Source organism: Heterocephalus glaber, unplaced genomic scaffold (genome assembly GCF_053883595.1).
Source record: "Heterocephalus glaber isolate CG9 unplaced genomic scaffold, H.glaber_assembly_v1.0 deba00001472, whole genome shotgun sequence".
Taxonomy (NCBI): domain Eukaryota; kingdom Metazoa; phylum Chordata; class Mammalia; order Rodentia; family Bathyergidae; genus Heterocephalus; species Heterocephalus glaber.
Window position 1 is genome coordinate 45,736,628 of NW_028258315.1, and position 15,279 is coordinate 45,751,906.

The following is a 15,279-nucleotide window of genomic DNA, read 5'->3' on the forward strand; positions in this document are numbered from 1 at the left end:
CATTGCACTGAGCTACAATCTCAGCCCTTTTTTATTTTGAGAGGGCCTCACTTGCTAAATTGCTAAATTGTCCAGGCTGGGCTCAAACTTGTGATCCTTCTGCTTCAGCCTCCCAGAGTGCTGGGATTACAGGCCTTCATCACCACACCCAGTTTTATTGTTTTTTGTTCTTTCCTTGTTTCGTTCTCCCTACACCCTGCTTTGTGACCACTGAAATCAACTCCAGATAAACTATACTTGACGCCATGCCTTTCTCTCTGGTATTGGAAGACTACCAATGAAGACCTACGGTCAAATCTTTGGGAAAACACTTCATGCTTATTCTTCTCTCAGACTTTCATAAAATGAATCAACATATTCAAAGCTTTGGGAAGTCTGGCTGCAAACCTGTACAGTTTTCTCCAACTCAGCTTTTGCCAAACTAATATGACCACAATATATATATGTATATATTTTTTATCCCTCACAACTTATAAGGCTCCCAGAATACATGCTTCACGGAATGTGCTTTGAGAAATATTGGCTGCTATTGCTGAGGTGCATGTCTCTAATCCTGGCTCTCTGGGAGGCTGATGCAGAGCATCTCAAGTTGGAGCCCAGCCTGGGCTACTAAGCTACTTAGTGAGACTCTGTCTCAAAATAAAAATAAAATTAAATAAAGACTGGGTTTGTAGTTCAGTGAGAAGGCCCTGGGTTTAATGCCCAGTACCACACACACACACACACACACACACACACACACACTTGGCTGGTGGAGTCTCAAGGGTCTTTCCCCTCATTTTTATCCTGCAAATTGATGGGTGGATTCAGCAGTCTCAGCTGCCATTTCCTGGCATGTAGCCAGCAACCAGACAACCAGTCAAAACTCCCAGGATGGGACATCAGTCTCAGTGCCAGGGATGCAGAATCTTCAAAGAAGGTCTCTCCAAAAAACCTTTCTCAGAAGAGGTCTCTTCCCTTTTCCTTATAAATGGGATAGGCAGTCTGCTATTGGGCCAGGAATGCTTGGCTGAATGGCTGGGAACGCAGCTGCAGGCCTCCTGAGAAGCAGCTCCGCTTGCTGATGACGCAGGAGTTTAGATGAGAAGAGCAAGAAATGTTTGCCACCGAGCCTGCCTCCCCACACTCTGCTAATAAGCAACCATGGGAGAATTTAATTGGCATGGGTCCAGAGGGGCTAATTATTTCCTACGGTGGCATACAGCAGGCACTCAGGGACCCAGGGACTGCAGGGGCTGGAGGATGTGCATGCAAGTCCAGGCCTTGGAGTGTACCGTCTTTGCGGTGAGAACTGGGGAGGGGTGGAAGGGCCAGCCAGCAGCAAATCTAACGTTTGGGTTTCTGATTTGGGGGATTAAGTTACACTTGTTTGAAGGAAATGGTTGAAAATTGCATCATCTTCTAAAAATGAAACCAATGAAAAGAATAACAATAACAGTTAACATCACTTTCTGAAATTCTCTGGGCAAGGGGATGCACCCAAAGCCTTTTAATGCAATGCTTGATATTCAGTGATTAGTCTAGGTCAGGAGATTGCAACCTCAGCATTATTGACGTGGTAGGTGGGATGAGTCTCTGTTGCTGGGGCTTCTCGAATTGTAGGGTGTTCGGCAGCATCCTGGGTCTGTTCTCACTCGATGCCAGAAGTGCTTCTTGCCTGTTAATTGTGACTACCAAAAATGTATCCAGATATGGTATCACCAAGTGTTTCTTGGGATGGGGAGCAAAATGGGTCACAGATGGGAGCCACTGGGCTGCATTAAAGGGTACATTATTTTCTGTATTAAAGCAGTCAAATTACTTTTAGATGGAGAGGGTTTCCTTGGTGATCTTGGCCATAGTTGGTAAAGATTAGTGCTTTTGTTTACTTTATGCTTTTGCATTTCTTCTCTCTGAAGATGGGGCTCAGAGGGGAACCCCCAGCAGACAATCTCATTTATGCCACAGCAGTTCCTGGATCTTTTGACTTTGGAGGGAGAGTGATAAACTATCCTGGTTTGCCAGGAGGTAGGGGTTTTCTGGGACATGGAACTTCCAGTGCTAAAATGGGAAAGTCCCAGGCAAACCCAGCCAAGTTGCTGACTGTGGCTGGAATGGGAAGAACATGAGCCCTTTTTGGAGAGCCCAGTGCACCAAAGTTCTACCCGGAAAGAACAGATTCCCAGAAGGGTACTGTTCAGGTGGAAAGGCCAGGCCAAGCCAAGGACATACCTTCTCCTCAGTATTGCTAGTGTTATACTTAGAGGTTCAAAGTCAGGGTGTCCTGGGGAAAGACCATGAGTTCCAGCCAGGGCTGCATGTATGATGTTCAAGGGCTCTAAGACACTGAATTCATAAGCCCCTTCCATCATAAAAAGAGAACAGAAAAATAACAAGAGAACCCCAACATTTATTTAAGACTGTAGTTGTATAAAGGTGGATATAACCCAGGCTGGATTTATTATTATATAACCATTATTATTTCATTCATTTTCTTTTCTCCTCCCCCCCTCCTCCTGCTTTTTCTTGCTGTTTTCTTTATGGTACTGGAACCTAGGGCCTTTGCACTGAGCTATACCTCCAGCCCTTTATTTTTTTTTTTATTTTGAGATGGGATCTTGCTCAGTTGCCACGGCTGGGCTCCAACTTGTAATCGTCCTGCCTCAGCCTCCTAAAGTGCTGGGACTATAGGGATACACCACCACACCTGGGTTTTTCTTCTAATTTTAAAATAAATTAAAATTAAAACAATCTCACAAGCCTTTAAAGGTTTCATGGGCCCAAGGCACTGTGTCTATTCCGACTAACAGACAAGTTGGCCCTGATTATAGCACTTGAAAGAAAGGCTAGGAAATGAAGAACGTTTGAAAGCACCAAGGCCAAGGGTTCCTAATCTGAATGAATTTCCATGGGAAGGAAAAGGTGTTTTACTTGTAAACATTCTCTAACTAGAATTTCACATTTCCTTTCATTATTACTGTAGGCAGCTAACCATACTAGCCTTGATGGGACCTACTACCCTGTCACCAGCAGAAATGGCAGATGTCTTCAGATCACATTACAGTCATGGTAGATGCCTTGAAATTGCATCTTCCTTCATCACTTTCTCAAAATTATTATAATTTATTAGACCAGCTGCTAGATCATGCTCTAGATTAGCTGGTTGACTATATGAGTTTCTTTAGTAACACCATATTACTATACCATAATTTAAAATTTTAAATACTGTGTTTCAGTATATATTTTTCTTTCATGATCCTATGTGTGTTGTTTTATTCACTTTGTAATCTTATCATGAGCAGGGGTCCTTGGCTTCAACAGATGGTCAAAAGATCCTCACCTGAGAAAAGGTGAAACCCCCACACAGAGTGTCTAGAGTTCATGACCAGTGCTCTTCCCTTACTTCCAGCCCTCTGACCTGGCTCTGTCTGCCTTATAGAGAAACCCAGGACAGGGTTAAAGGCCGCTGGTAAGGGAGAAAGTCATACCTCAGATGTGCAGCCCAAGAAGATGTTAATTGGGAACCAGGTGAGCTGGTAGTGGAGGCCCAGAGAGGTTGCATTGGTTTTTTTATTTTGTAATTTTAATTGTGGCTTGGTGGTTGTTAGAATAGTATCAGCCTTAGTCTTGGTGGAGGCAGGATGAGTGTCTCCTTCTGCAATGCTTCCCTGTGGAAAATTCTACCGCATTGGTCTTGAGGCAGACCCTGAATTCTAGTTCAATATGTGTTATTTGCTTATTTGTTCTTAACCTTCACTGAGCATTTTCTGTGGGCTATGCCTCTTGTGGAGTGCTAGGCAGGCACTACATTCAGACCTCACAATATCTCCACAGGGAAGGTAATTTTCTCATTTATATATTTACATATGGAGCAACAGAGGGAGACTCAATAGGGCAAGTAACTTGCCTAAATCCATGTCAGCAGCAAGTGTTGGGGTAGGATTTGAACTTGGTCAGATTATTCCAATAGTCTCTTCCTTTGAACTTTTAGTTTCTTTTTGTGTAATTGTATTGGTGGTTGTTTTTATTCAATAAAACATTTTTCCTCCTGTGGTACTGGACATTGAACCCAGGACTTTCACACTGAGCTACATCCTCTGCTTTTTTTTATTTCTTATTTTAAGACAAGTTCTTGCTAGATTGCTAGGTTTCCCAGGCTGAGTTTGAACTTTTGATCCACCTGCCTCAGGCTCCCAGAGTGTTGGGATTATAGGCATGTGCTACCATGCCTGGCTAGAATTTTCTTAATTTTAAGGTGGTAACACATTTTAGATTCATCAGCTGATAGGTAGGCCGAACACAAAAGCAGTTTGAGGCCCACGATCAGGTAGCATTTGCATGTGACATTGTGAGTTCTTAGAATTGCAAGCTCCTGGAGTGGAAGATATCCTTCACCCTTAATCCCACCCAAACATGTTGCTCTATGGTAATCACAGAGGCTGGTACCAGAAAGGTTTTGAGTATAGGGTTTTGGTGGAGTGCTGAGATCAAGAGAAAATTATCTTTTTTTTTTTATCTTTTTTCCCCATTAAGTTTATTGGTACATTTTCAGCATAAAATATAGTTACATTCATCATTGGGATCTTGTACCTTTACATGAGTATCTTGGTTCTTATTTTTTTCCCCTTCCCCTGCCCTCCCTTCCCTATTTGCAAAGACCTTGTTTCCATTTTTTTTGCTCTTCTCATATTTTTTCCTTTCCCTTTTTTCCCTTCCCCTACCCCTCACAATTCCCCTGCTCTTTTAGGCCTTTTCTTTCTGTTACACAATATCAGTTAACATTTTTTAAATTACAATATTAAGATCTAGGAGACATTACCACAAATTTTACAGAATTTAAAAGGATATAGAAAGCATATTACAAAAGTCTGTTTTGAAATAAATTTGACAGCTTCTAAGAAGTACCTTGGAAGACAAATTAATGAAACTAACTCTGGAGGAAATATAAAATTTGAGTAGCACCTATTAAAGAAAGTATATTCCTAGCTTGAAAACCTACCTATATGACAACAGCAGGCTCATAAACATTTTAACTGATAAATTATATCAAACAATTGAAGCAGAAAAAAGAAGGAACACTTTTCCCCTCATTTTAGGAACTCAACATTGTGCTAATCCTAAAACTGAAAAATTATCTTATTTTGAGGCACAGGTATATCCTGCACATATATGCCTGAATTTTCAGTTAAAAAGTTAGGAGAGTAAAATTCACCTTTGTTCTGCTTGGTTCAGTTCAAGTTCAAGTCTTCCATTTATTATAACTTTGAAAGAAGTGGTTTATTTTAATCTGGGACACTGTAAGCCCAGTTGGCTTGCCATCAGAGTTGCTTCATGCCAGGTCTGGGCCTAGCTCCTCTCCTGGCTACTTTCTGCCACCCAGAAAGGTCACTGCTCAGTTGCAGCCACTCCACAAGGCACCCAGCCTTTGTCACCATCTGTTTATATCCAAAAGAAAGATTTGACATTGCAAAACACTGAAATTTAGAGTAATTGGAGCAAGGAACAATCCATTCCTTGTTTTAAATCAAGTTGTCATAATCCAAAGGCAAGCTCCAACTTTAATAACAAATACCCAGTGTTATGACATTTTACCTTTTCCAACTATTTATGTAGGCACAAATATTGTGTTTAAATTTTTAAACTATACAGTTAACATAAAACAGTGTACTTACTTAAATATAGTAAAAATAAAGTTAGTTATGCCAATTTTGTCTCTCTTCTATGCCTTATTCTTTAAATAGATCATTCGTTCAACAAATGTCTGTTGCATGCTCAGTGTCAGACACCAGGCTTGGCACAGCATACCTCAGAATGAACCAGAAGTGATCTTGGTCCTCTGAGCACTCTTGAAAAACAGGAAGAAGACTATGAGGGCTCCTCTTTCATCCCTGTGCTTTTCCATCTCTCACACCAAAGAGACCAAAATTATCTGCACTCTTTTTCTTTCTCCACCAAGCCCTGTGTCCCTAAATCCAGCTGTTAGGAATCTATAAGCTGCAGGCCCTCAAATATCCTACAGTAAAGCCTAACTCACATTTGAAGTATGAATTTTCATAGTTTTGTGAACTTAGGCTGGACACACAGAAACGAAAGCAGTGGAGAAAACAGTATTTCACAGTCTCTCAAAGAGAGATAAAATGTGTGATGCTCAGGGATTGGCTTCCTGATTCTCCATCCCACACTCAGACTGCAATTGGATTTTAACAAGGAGCGGGGTTTGTGGTTTGGGAACTATGGCGTTTTTTATAGACTTGAGCATATTTGAAATATTTGCAGTTGTTGAAAATAGCAAAATATTATTTTTTCCCTTGTCTTCAAAACAAACCCATTGAGATTTTATAAGTCATAATAACAAGCATAAAATTGGGACCTTGGAAAACCCATGGGCAGGGCTTTGGAAAAACTGTTCTCCCTCAGGACAAGTGTTTGGATTTGGGTGCAGAGGGCCCTGAGTGTCTTGGGGACTCACCTGACCTTGTGTGACTTGGGGCCCTTGAAGAAAGGGGAATGGACTCTGGGAGCAGCAGAGTTGGTGTCTCCTGCCCAGTTGCACTCCAAAGCCAGGATGCAAGTGTACAGGGGCGGGGGACTTTCCTTCTAGCCAAGATGGCCTGTATTTTATACTGGAAATGCCTTTGAGAAAAGAATAATGCAGATGACCGTATTTATTTAAGATACCAATTCCCAAAACCCAGTGACCAGGAATTCTGTCCTGTGAGCCTCCCTATCTGGGGCCACTCCCTGCGAAGGGCTTCAGCTAGGGCACATGCTGAGACATCTGGCCTCAGATACAAGGGTATTGCTTTCCATTTTTTAGAAAGATTAGTAGAAAAATGAAGGGCAATTAATCTTTGCCCTGAAGGAAATATGTTTTTATATATATATATATATATATATATCACAAAATTAGTATTTCTTGAGTATCTCCTAGGCCAAACTTCAGTTAAAGTTATGACACATATGCTATTATTATTCTGTTTTTATTGATGGAGAAAACTGATGTACAGAGAGGAGAAATAACTTGCCCAATGTTGCTCAGCAGGGAGGCCTGTGGCTGGGGTTAAGATGTCACTGCTGGCTGTAGGTTGGGGGATGAGCACTCCAGGACATTGCTATTCCCTGCCTAGGCTTCTCTGTCAAGTTTGGGTTTACATAAACTCATTCTCAGTATCAGAAATCTTGAAATCCTAATAGAAAAGGAAGAATAGTGTTTGATGGTTTTCCTTCTGATTTTTTTTTTTTTGGTACCGGGGATAGAACTCAGGTCCTTGTGCTTACGAGGCAGGTGGTAGAACCACTGAGCTAAATCCCCAGCCCCTCCTTCTGATTTTTAGTGTTAAAAAATTATGACTCTCAGACTACTTGGAACATAGAAAAAGAACGAATAAACCAAAAGTAATGAAAACATGCTTTCCCATTTTAACCGTACCTCATCTACTCTTAAAGAGCAAAAGAATAAAGGAAAAGAAAAGAGAAGAAAAATGTCCTTGATTTGTTCCAACGCTTTCTGAATATTTCCTCCAAGTTTTAACTTCCTAGTTTTAGGAAGGCAAGGAAAGCAGATGAACAGACAATGAAAAACTGCTTTCAAAGCTGTGCAGGAAGCTGCAGAACACAGCAAGATGCACACTTCTGGAGCCTGGCCTGCAGGGCCTGGGCTGGAGTGGGCACTCCGGCCTGGGGAGAAGCACGTGGGAACGCCTGAGCATCTGGTGTCCGGGGATAAAAGGCTGGAGAAGAAAGGCGCCTCTCAATGAATCGTGCTCAGAATGGGCTGGAAACACGGGAAATGGGTCTTCTTCATGAAAAGCTGAGAAAGTGCCTTTTTTGTTAATTCCCTCCCTGTGAGTCATCCCCCACCTTCCTCCTTGACCCTTCCCCAGCTCATCTTGCTGGGTCTGGAGAAAAGGCTTCTTGTGTAACCCCATCTTCCTGCTGCGCATCCCTTTCCTTTTATCTCTGCCCAGGGCCTGGCAGTTGGGCTGGGGTTTCAGCTGCCAGAAATTTTGGTTTCACATCAAATATTCCCAAGGTGGGCATATGAGAAATGTAAGTTACATCAAAATTACCATCTCCAACAAAGTCGCCAGAAAAGCTCTTTCCTTGGTAAGGTTGGAAAATAATTCTCTTTTCAAGATCATGCCAATGCAAACTCAGATCCACATTTGGGAGGGTCTGATTTAAAGGTACAAGGAACCACTTTGGTTTTACACCAAAAAAAAAATTGATTTTAAATTTAAAGATGGAAAAGTTGTGATGTTTCCTTTCTCAGTGGTGCTTTGTGTATCTATGAATGTTTCACTGTAATACATTCTCTAGAAGAGGGTTTATGTCTAAGACTAGACAGAAAAGTTTTGGTAGATATTTTTAAAAATTACCATTGGATAGCAACTAGTGTGTCTGACAAAGTCAAAATGATGGGGATGGAGGCTAGAGGATAGAGAATAGGAGGAAAATTTTCTTAGTTAGTACATGGATCCATAGGAAACAAAGGAAGCAGAACACTCTGAGCTAGAAGATTGGGCCCCTTCTAATAGTTCCTTAGGATATGCAGCAGAGAAACTGTGAGAAGACAAACATTGAGCAAGTCATCAGAAGCAGTAGAGGGAGCTGGTACCATGTTTGTTACCTAATTAGCCCCCAATTTCCAGAGTTGTTCTTGGTTAGGCTGATACTTCCCTAGGGGTAGAGGTGGAGGGTGGAGGTTGGGAGAGGGTTGAGAAGCTGGGGTGGTAGGAGGGTGGCCTGTGTGACCCTCCTAGAACTGTAACCTCAGATTTGGAGTTGGGTAGAAAAGATCCCTTAACCTTTGGAGCCCTGGCCAAATTTGTCTCTCCCTCTGTGGAGAATAAGCAAACACCTCTAGTCAGCATGCTTTCTCTTTTGGCACCATCTGGAGGACCTAGGCCAGAGAGGCCTTTCTAAGGTATAAATGAGAACCAACACTCTAGCTAAACATCTTGCCATGACTGCCCATTGTCTTTGGAGTAAGGAGCAGTCTTCCCCATGGCCCAAGTGTAAGGTGACACTTTCAATAATCAACCAAAGCACATCTTGGAAAATGAAGGTGGGTACAGTTAAGGTCACCTCCAGGGGAACAGAATTTGCCCCAGGGAAATCAAGACAACCTGTCAGGAATCCAGAAGGCCCTTTTGGATCTGGTCCCTAGCTACCATCTCAGCCTTATTTATCTCCCTCTTGCCTAGGTTCCATCCATGCTGGGACTCCCTTTGTCCCCTGTGCTAGTCCCACTCCAGGGCTTTGGCACACTATGCTTTCTGCCAGGCTCACTGTCGCTTATTCAGTTCACATAACAGTGCCTTTTGGTTTTTTCAACAGAGCGCTGCTCCACCTTAGGAAGGCCTCTGTGTATTTTATGGTTCCATGGACCAGGTGAGGCTAGGCAATCGGGGCACTCACTGCTGAGTAATAAGAACAAGCATGCAAATGAAGGACTGAATAGAAGAATAAATGGCAATCTCCCTTTGTCCTGGTCAGCATGGGTTGCACAGTATAACAAAACCCCTAGAGACAGGGGATCTTAAACAACAGATCTTACAGTTCTGTAGGTTAGATATCTGAGATCAGAGTACTAAGATGAGAGAGAGAGAGAGAGAGAGAGAGAGAGAGAGAGACAGAGACAAAGACAGAGACTATGAACATCTCTGCTGTTTTTTCTTATAAGGGCACTGGTCTTAACATGAAGACCTCATCCTCATGATCTCATCTAAACTTTTTTTTTTCAAATACCATCACATTGGGGTTAGGGCTTCAGCAGAGGAATTTTTGGAGGGACACAATTCAGTCCATGACACTCTTTGAGTCTCCAAATTATATGCTGAACAAACCTGCTTACTGAGTGATATGTTATAGTGTAGATTATTTATCAAATCATTCTCATAATTTCCAAATCATAAACCATTTATTTTTAAATAATTATAGATTCACAGAAAGTTGCAAAAATAATACAGAGAGGGTCTGTGGTCCCTTCACCCCATTTCCTGTGCTTTACATAATGTAGTACAATAGCAATACCAAGGCATCAGTATTGGTATAATCCACACACTTGGTTTGAATTTCACCAGTTTTACCTGTAGATCATATTTATGTTATTATGTGTTTTTGTGTGCTTGTAGTTCTATACAATTATATTGATTTATGCATCTACCACAATCAAGATCCAGGATTGAGCAGGTCATGATGGTGCATACCTGCAATCCTGGCACTCAGGGAGGCTAAAGAAGGAAGACCATAAATTTGAGCCCAGCCTGAGTAACTTAGTGAGATCCTGCCTCAAAATTTAAAAGAAGGATGTAGCTCAGTGGGAAGGTCCTGAATTCAATCTTCATACTGCAAAAACAAAAACAAGCAACAAAGACCCAACAAAGATTTTTCCATCACCCAAAAGATCCTCCAAGCTACCCCTTCATGTAATGACTCACCCATTTCCTTCCTCCCTATCCTTAAGCCCAGGAATCACACTTTTTTCCATCTCTGCAGTTTTGGGAGAGAGCCGCAGCTTTCCTCCAGAGCCTGCACCAGACCCCACTGTTCCTTCTGTGGCCAGTCCTGGGTGATAGCAGAAAAAATCTTATACCACTAACCAACTAATATAGAAATATTTCAACACATTAACCATCTCTGTCTGTGCTGAAATGTACTCATTAAATAGCAGCCCTGAAGAGAACTTTGTATTTCACACAGGCATCACATTTCAAATGACATGTTTAATTTCTGTCCTCGAATCTCCTTAAAGTCAAGGTCCTTTTTGTAGACATTATGTCTTTGGCAACTGACTCAGCAACAGCATACAGTAGGCACAAAGAGCACTTTTGGTGAATGAAGGAATGAAGAAGTGGGAGCCTTTTTTTGTGGATGGCTTGTTGAATCTAAAATGATTTCTCTCTCTCCCTCCCCCAACCCTCTAGTTTTTCTTTTTTTTGGTAGTGGTGTTGGGGTTCAAACTCAGGGCCTTGCACATGCTAAGCATGTGCTCTACCACTGAGCTACACCCCTAGCCTAAACTGATTTCTTTTTAGAAAAGACTATTCATTCCTTTCCCCAAAGGTGATGGTTTCCTCTCAAATCTCTCTCTCTCTCTCTCTCTCTCTCTCTCTCTCTCTCTCTCTCTCTGTCTCTCTCTCATCAAGGAAGGAGGAATGTGCCAGCAGCTGTTAGCCTAAATGGCCTGGTTATGGTCTTCGCATTGTCTCCTGCCTTCCTGACTATGTTGAAATAAGCACAGGAAATTACGTAAATTGGCAATAGACTTCTGCAGTTGGGATCAGGGAGGATGCATATTTGCTTATCCAATTTTCTGCTCCCATACCAAGTGAACACATGGAGCTTTGACCTTCCATATGTTTTCATACATATTTTTAGATAAGCATTTCAATATGTTGGGGACAACAGGTTGAGTGTCCCCTCTCACTGCCATTCCATCTGAAGTAGGCTGTGGTTCTGAGGAAGAGACAAAACAACCTCAAATGGCATGAGGCTTTCTCAGAAAGTGCTAGACTCTTACCCCCTTGAGTTGTTAGATCTGGAAGTTTTCCCTGACTTTTGGAGCTGGATTGGGTGAAACATCTAGCTTCTAGCACCCTATGTTTACCTTGCAAGGCAATGGCTATGCTGAGCTGAAACAGACTGCTTTCTGGTTTGTCATCCCCATTAGATTATAAACTCAAGGAAGTCTGGGGTCATATATGTCTTCTTAATCACATTGGTTAAACATAATGCTTAATCAGAGTAGGGTCTCGGTATGTATTTATTCAACAGATGAATGAATGAATAAATGACCAGAAAAGAAATAAAGGTATTAATCAGAGCTTTGTGATAGACAAAAAGTCATCTGGACTTGTGACGCCATACATTCTGGTCCTTAGTACAAGAATTACCCAAAACCACTGTCATTCGTCCTATGACTTCAGTGGTTCTCTCAGTGTGTGCTAGAATCACCTGGAAGAGTTGTTGTTAAACTACAGATTGATGGGCTTTATTTGTAGAGTTTCTCATTCAGTTTGTCTAGGATAGTGCCCCAGACTATCATTACAACAAGCATGTGGGACCTATTGACATTGCTGGCTCGAGACCTTACTTTGAGAACCACTTTGATAAAAGAGAGATTGTGCTGAAATTTTATTTCTTTTACTTATATTTGCACTGCAGGATTAAAAAAAAACCCAGGACCACTGCTTATGATATAAAATTAGCATTATTAAAATGTGACTTAAAGAACTGGGGAAACTATCTCTCTGACTTTATGAGAGATGACTGTGCTGGGCTTTTCACCAATGTAGATTCCATATTTGAAAGGCACGTGGAAGCAAGATCCTGGGCTTTCCAGTGTAACCTGGCTTTGAACCTCATTTCACCACTCCTAGCAGGGAGACTGCACAATTATTTGCTCTGTTAAGGTCTCAGAATCTTTATCTATAAGAGGAAGATAGCAAAAGACTCTTTTCAGTGCTGGAAGAAACAGGAAAAAATCAATTGTCCTCTCCAAGGCAGAGCAGAATTGCAATTGGATGAGTTGGTGAGCTGCACATTGGGTGCCATTAGCAAACAACTTCACACCATGACAAATCTCCTTGAAAGTAGACAGCAAATAATACCAATCCATGCGACTTCATAAAGTTGACAAAAAGATGTTAGAGAACTATTTCAAGTCCCTCAGAAACAAAGATCTTGTAGAATTAGATAAGTCTACAAATGAACAAGAGAAAAATCCAGGACAAGGTCATCAGAGTTTTTTTTTTTTCTTCTTAAATTCCTTTATTGGTACATTTTAGGTACACAATATGTTTACATTTATCATCGGGTGCTTGTACCTGTAGATGATGTATCTTAGTTCTTATTTTTTCCCCATTCCCTGTGCGCCCTTCCCTATTTACATAGACTTTGTTTCCATTTTTTTTTCTTTTCTCATAATTTTTCCTTTCCATTCCCCATCTCCTCCCACCACCCCTACCCCTTTGGACCTTTTCCTATTTCAAAGTATCAATTATTAGTTATTAATCCTTTTAATCCTTATTTACACTCTCAGTTTCTCACACTAGAGAAACTATTTGGTATTTACACATGTGTGTCCTATTTATTTCACTTAAGAGTATGGCCTCCATATGCATGTGCATCCATTTAGCTATTAATGACTCTAGTTTCTCATTCTTTATGGCTGAGTAGTACTCCATTTTATAAAAAAAACACATCTTTATGCAGTTTCCAGCTGATGGGCCCTTGGGCTATTTTGAAGCTTTAGCTATTACAAACTGTACTGCTATAAACATGGGTGCACATATATCTCTGTGGTATGATTCTTTTAACTCTTTTGGGAAAGTATCCAGCAGGGGAATAGCTGGGTCAAATGGGACCTCCAGTCCTAGTTCTCTGAGATATCTCCACACTGATTTCCATAGTGGTCTCACCAGTCTGCACTCCCACCAACAATGAAGAAGGGTTCCTTTCTCCCCACACCCCCACCAGCATTTGGTATTGGTTGATTTCTTGATAGCAGCCACTCTTTCTGGGGTGAGGTGGAATCTCAGCATTGTTTTCATCTGCATCTTTTCAATGACCAGTGATGTTGAACATTTTTTCATATGTTTATTTGCTGCTTTTACTTCTTTGTCTGATAAATGTCTGTTCATTTCGGATGCCCGTTTTTGAATTGGGTCTTTGAATTTGGGGGGTCTGATTTTTTTCAGTTCTTTATGTATTCTTGATAGTAGCCCTTTGTCTGAGTTACAGCTGCTAACAATTTTTTCCCACATTGTAGGTTGTCTCTTAGCTCTGTTGGTGGTTTCTCTTGCAGTGCAGAAGCTTTTTAATAAGATGAAATCCCAGTTGTTGATTCTTTCTGCTAGTTCCTGTACTACTGAGGTTTTGTTCATAAAGTCTTTTCCTAGGCCAATATCTTTGAGTTCTACCTAACTTATCTTCCAGCAAGTTCAGTGTGTCCGTCTTAATATTTGTATCTTTAATCCACTTAGATCTTAGTTTAGTGCATGGTGAAAGGTATGGGTCTAGTTTTAATCTCTGACAGGTTGAAATCCAGTTTTTCCAACACCATTTATTAAATAGGCTATCTTTCCTCCAATGAGGGTGGTTGGCTCCTTTGTCAAAGATGAGGTGGCTGAGTATGTCTGGAGTTGTTTGTTAATCTTCTAATCTATTTCACTGATCCTAAGGTCTATTTCTTTGCCAGTACCATGCTGTTTTTTATCACAGTAGCTTTGTAGTATAGCTTCAAGTTGGGTATTGTGATACCCCCAGCCATGTCTCTGTTGCCCAGAATTGCTTTTGCTATTCTAGGTCTCTTCTGGTTCCAAATGAATTTTTGGATTCTTTTCTCTAGTTCTGTGAAGTATATTGTTGGAATTTCAATCAGCATTGCATTAAATCTATATAGTAGTTTTGGAGGTATGACCATTTTCACTGTATTGGTTCTTCCTACCCAGGAACAAGGGATATCTTTCCATTTTCTTATGTCTTCCTCGATCTCCTTTTTCAGGGTGCTGTAGTTTTCAGTGTAGCGCTCTTTTGCTTCCTTTGTTAGATTGATGCCCAGATATTTCATTTTTTGGGATGCTATTGTAAAAGGAATTGTTTCCCTAATTTCTCTCTCAGTGAGTCTGCTACTTGTGTATAAGAAGGCCATTGTTTTTTGAGTGTTGACCTTATATCCAGCTACTCTACTGAATCTGTCAATTAAGTCTAGAAGTCTTTTGGCAGAGTTTTTTGGGTCTTCTTTGTAAAGTATCATATCATCAGCCAATAATGACAGTTTAACTTCTTTCTTTCCTATCTTTATTCCTTTTTTTCTTTCTCTTTTCTAATTGTTGTAGTTCATGTTTCCAGAACTATACTGAACAGGAATGGTGATAGTGGACATCCTTGTCTTGTTCCTGATTTTAGCATCAAAGTTTTCAGTTTTTGACCATTTAGTATGATGTTGGCTGTTGGTTTTTCATAGATAGCCTTAATCAGGTTGAGATAAAGACCTTCTATTCCAATTTTCTGTAGCGTTTTTATCATGTATAGGTGTTGGATTTTGTCAAATGCCTTTTCTGCATCTATTGAGATGATCATATGGTTTTTGTCCTTGACTCTGTTAATATGGTGTATTACATTTATTGATTTATGGATGTTGAATGATCCTTGCATCCCTGGGATAAATCTGACTTGGTCAGGTTGTATGATCTTCTTGATGACCCTCTGTATTCTGTTTGCCAGTATCTTGTTGAGGATTTTTGCATCTATGTTCATTAGGGAGATTGGCTGGTAGTTCTCTTTTTGGGTTGG

General features: G+C 40.9%; 1 long non-coding RNA gene across 1 annotated transcript in view; it reads left to right on the plus strand.

Annotated features, from left to right (window-relative positions):
• The first annotated feature begins 1,197 nt into the window (after positions 1-1,197).
• The window catches only part of LOC147826350 (uncharacterized), a 29,392-nt gene continuing 15,310 nt past the window's right edge, over positions 1,198-15,279 (plus strand). Inside the window, exon 1 of the long non-coding RNA XR_015439245.1 lies at positions 1,198-1,284. This is a non-coding gene — a long non-coding RNA (uncharacterized LOC147826350). The remainder of the gene's footprint in view (positions 1,285-15,279) is intronic.